Here is a 5,000-nt window from a genome sequence, read left to right as displayed (position 1 = left end):
ATATTGGTATTAATACGATCCAATATCTTGAAAACGACGCCCCGGCATGGTCGCAGTGCAATGGCTGAATCTAGTAATACACCATACACACACACACACGCACATGTTTGAAAAAAGGAATTGAAATATCTTTTCTGATAATTTTTCCACTTTGATAATTAGATAAAGAGGAAAACTTGTCAGGAAAGCCATTTCTATTCATTTTTTTTTTTTTTTCAAATGAATTATACTGTACCAAGGACTTTCTATTTTTTTCTACTATATTTACAAACACACACACACACACACATGTATGTATATTTAGGAAAGTTAACAAACAATTAACAAAACAACAAAAGTTCAAAGGATGTATATATGGAAAGTATTAGCAAGGCGGTGAGTATAAGATGAAAGAAAGATTAGGTGTTTAACTTTTCGATCATGGCTCTTCGTCAGAAAGATGAAAAAGAGAAGGTCCGGACGAGGATAAATAGTTTAAATACGGAGTGATCGGAAGTACTCTCTATCTCTCTCTCTCTCTCTCTCTCTCTCACACACACACACACACACACACACACACACACACACACACACACACACACTACAAATGGTGAGCACCATCTGCTCTTGACTGTATAGAATAGCCCTTGGCTTTCCTTAGTTCCTCTACGCTTTGACGGGTCTCATTTTTCATCGAGCTGTGTATCCAAAACTTCTATTCTCCACCAAACAATGTGCGTAAGTACTTATGTATGTATGTATGTATGTATGTATATGTGTATGTATGCAAAGAAGTCATGCGTTATTACTTAGAATAAAGAACTCGAAGATAAGTCTGAGAGAGATTATGGAATAAATGTTTATGCGTATATATGTGCAGGCAAACACACACACACGTGCAATTACAAACTGTTTGTTATTCGGTGATATGATTCAAATAATAACTAATTAATAAACATTTGTTGTACAAGAAACACAAGATAAATTTTTTAAATAATTAAATTGAAGATTTACACTAATCGATCGCCTCGGAACATAAACCGATGTAATTACATATCGTTATTCTCTTCATACACAGAAAAATGTGTATTAAACGTGTCAGAATAATCTCTATTTTTTTCTATGAACGAAAACAATAATCTATCGACAGTAGGCTCAATTTTGGGGATAAGTCAATTACATCCACCCCAGTACCTGACTGGTACTTCTTGTATCGAACTCGAAAAGGTGAACGGTAAAGTTGACCTCGGGGGAATTTGAACTCAGAATGTATAGACTGGTGGTTCTCAACTAGAGTCCACATGGCCCTTGGAAGTCCATATAAGATTTTGTTGCTAAAATTTATCCGCAAAAAATTGGTTATACTTCTATGATACACAAAATATGTTCACAATATATTTTTTTATGCAATTCCTAATGAAAAAACAAAAAAAAAGCATAGGTGGGATGCAAAAGGAGATAATAAAATTTGATTTAATAAATATATTCTCAGATGAATTGATATTTCAACAAAACGAAGAGGTATTTCCCCTGCTTTTCGTTTAGGCTTAAGTTCAAAGAGAGAGAAAATAAGATAATCAAACCAAAATCACTCACCTAATGAGTATTTCAGCCAAATTTGGTGAAAATCCGTTCTGCCGTTTTCCAGTAATTTTGGAGACACACAGACAAATAGACAAAGACGAGCGACTACAATACCCTGCTTTCGCTTACGCGCGCAGGGTAATAATGCTTAATTATAAAAAATTATAACTGGTATTTAATTTATCCACCCCGAAAGAATGAAATGCAAAGTCGACCTCAACGGAATTTGAATGCAGAACGTAAAGACAAGCAAAATACCGCTAAGCATTTCGCCCGGCGTACTAACATTTCTGCCAGCTCACCGCCTTCCTAGTATATGTTATCTTGATATACTAGCGGTATTCGGCTCATGATTGTGAGGACGTGAGTTCAATTCCCAGCGACGCGTTGTGTCCTTGAGCCAGGCACTTTATTTCAGCTGGCAAAAATGAGTTGTACCCGTAATTGAAAAGCGCCGGCCTTGGCACATTCTGCGTCGCGCTGAATTCTCTTGAGAACTATGTGAAGGGTACACGTGTCTGTGGAGTCCTCAGTAACTTGCACGTTAATTTCACGAGCAGGCTCTTCCATTGATTGGATCAGCTGGAACCCTCGTCGTAAACGACGGAGTGTCAGTTACAACGAAGGCTTTATAAGTTAGTTTAACTATTTAAAATTTATCTTAGCTTTTCAAATAATCACGCATCAGTCGAAAATGCCAAATGTCTACTCGCAAGTAATTAGTCTTTTGTATGAGCAATTCTCTAATATTTCGATTCTTTTATTCTTAACCATTTGTCAAGTTTACCGTCAACCATTCCCGCTAGGTGATTTAAAGCTATTTGCAACAATAAAGAGATAACACACACACACACACACACACAACACGAACACTGACGTACAAACACACACACACAAACACACACCCAAACACACATACACACAAATATACACACAAACACACACACGCACACACTCAGACACAAAATACCGCTAAGCATTTCGCCCGGCGTACTAACATTTCTGCCAGCTCACCGCCTTCCTAGTATATGAAGATAACATATGTTTTCAGCTACCGGATAATTTTGCGAAGGCGTGTGGCCTAGTGCTTAGCGGTATTCGGCTCATGATTGTGAGGACGTGAGTTCAATTCCCGGCGACGCGTTGTGTCCTTGAGCCAGGCACTTTATTTCAGCTGGCAAAAATGAGTTGTACCCGTAATTGAAAAGCGCCGGCCTTGGCACATTCTGCGTCGCGCTGAATTCTCTTGAGAACTATGTGAAGGGTACACGTGTCTGTGGAGTCCTCAGTCACTTGCACGTTAATTTCACGAGCAGGCTCTTCCATTGATTGGATCAGCTGGAACCCTCGTCGTAAACGACGGAGTGTCAGTTACAACGAAGGCTTTATAAGTTAGTTTAACTATTTAAAATTTATCTTAGTTTTTCAAATAATCACGCATCAGTCGAAAATGCCAAATGTCTACTCGCAAGTAATTGGTCTTTTGTATGAGCAATTCTCTAATATTTCGATTCTTTTATTCTTAACCATTTGTCAAGTTTACCGTGAACCATTCCGCTAGGTGATTTAAAGCTATTTGCAACAATAAAGAGATAACACACACACACACACAACACGAACACTGACGTACAAACACACACACACAAACACACACCCAAACACACATACACACAAATACACACACAAACACACACACGCACACACTCAGACACAAAAGCAAACACATACACACAAACTCACAGTCACACAACACAACGCACACACAAACACACACGCACACACATACACAGACACACACACACACACACACAAACACAGTCACACAGACACACACGCATACATACACACGCACATGCACTTGAGATTCTGAAAGACTGCAAATTTCTGATTATTCATTATAGTTATAATATACCCGTGATATCAAGAGAGTGTGATATACCAGTGCCTTCTTCTGGTATAATAACAATAGTTTCAAATTTTGCCATGAGGGCAGAGTTAGAGAAAGTTTCACCTTTAATTTCTGAGTTCAAATTCCATCGAGGTCAACTTTAACTTTCATCCTCGCGGGGTCGATAAAATAAGTACCAGTTGATTAACTTAGCATTGGTATTCCAAACAAATTTAATGTGAAAAGAAAAACTAGAGCGGGATTTCGATTCTCGTAATCTCAAAGCTTGCAGCGGGGGCCTGAATTTTTATACCTATATCTTTTTGTCTCTTTTCGGATTACCTCTTGTATCCAAGTTTTGTTTCCTCTCCAAGATTCACAAGACCTTTCTGAGAACTCTATCGTTTTTCTCTTGCCAATAATGAAAACGTCAACAATCCAACGCTTCTTCCGACGCTCTGACGATTCTACCAGCTCTCTGTTCTTATTCTTTTTCTTCCCAAATTTATTACAGGGCCAGCAGTTTTGAGAGAAGGGGGACAATCGATTAGATGGACCTCAGTACTTGACTGGTACTTTAGTTTATCTCCTCTGAAAGGACAAAAGATTAAGTTTTGGCCTTGTGTATGTTTGGTGCACTTTGGAATTATATATTTTGAAGAAAGAATCACTCAATCCTGGAATGGCGAAATGCTTCTAAACTTCGTCGTCCTACCTTCGTGGTCACAGGTGTTAATGACATAAGGGAGATTAGAACACAGAACGATCTTTTTTCAGTAGCAATAGTTGTAACTGCAACAGCAGCAGCAGCAGCAGCAGTAGCAGATGTCACAGAATGTTGCCATCATTGTTGTGGTGGTGCTGGTGGTTCATTCCACTGTTATCCGCAACATTTACCCTCTACATATTTTTATCTCTTCTTTTCGGCAAAAATCTTCCAGGAAAAAGAAAAAAGAACCTTGCCTTTCCTTCATATAACAGGTTTTCAATCAAGTTATTACACAATTGTTTCTAATACATTTCAAAGTCCTTCTTTTTCTTTTCTTTTATCTTCTTTCCATATATTCTCTCCATTTATTTTTTCATTCACCTATAACATTTCTGTAAGTTTTCTTCACTTCAATATAACATATGAACGCGCAATAATTTCTCTCTTTTTACCTTCTTTCTTTGATTATTTACATTTTTTACTACTTCTGTTATTATTTTCCTCAGTTTTTTTTCTAACATTTCCATTAGCATATAAAATCCACATAGGTTTTCCTAAATCACTATATAATACGATCGTTTTAAATTTCATTTCATTTATTCTTCATATATTTTTCATTATATTTTCTCTTCTTTACCCCTTCTTTTTTTCTTTATTTTTTTTTCTGCTGTCCCATTTTCCATTTTTCATCTTAAATTTTACATTTTTTAATAATTTTATGTTCTGTATTTCACAACTCTAATTTTGTTATTCGCTTTCTTTTTCATACATAGTTATAACAACGCCAAAACTATAGGATTTTCAACAAACATTCAAATTACAATTGTATTTTTCAAATAT

At 36.8% G+C, this 5,000-nt stretch overlaps 1 long non-coding RNA gene across 2 annotated transcripts in view; it reads left to right on the top strand.

The window, feature by feature from the left end:
- Positions 1-5,000, top strand: part of LOC149131053 (uncharacterized) — a 33,796-nt gene that overhangs the window by 22,323 nt on the left and 6,473 nt on the right. Inside the window, exon 4 of one of the 2 annotated variants that reach the window (XR_016238334.1) lies at positions 4,934-5,000. This exon is cut by the window's right edge and continues 332 nt beyond it. The exons of the other annotated variant lie outside the window; for it this stretch is intronic. This is a non-coding gene — a long non-coding RNA (uncharacterized LOC149131053). The remainder of the gene's footprint in view (positions 1-4,933) is intronic. 2 annotated transcript variants of the gene reach the window in all.

The sequence above is a fragment of the Octopus bimaculoides genome, chromosome 25 (assembly GCF_046866305.1).
Source record: "Octopus bimaculoides isolate indiv1 chromosome 25, ASM4686630v1, whole genome shotgun sequence".
NCBI classification, from domain to species: domain Eukaryota; kingdom Metazoa; phylum Mollusca; class Cephalopoda; order Octopoda; family Octopodidae; genus Octopus; species Octopus bimaculoides.
Note: the sequence above shows the minus strand (reverse complement) of the source record. Positions and strands in the feature narration are given on the sequence as shown.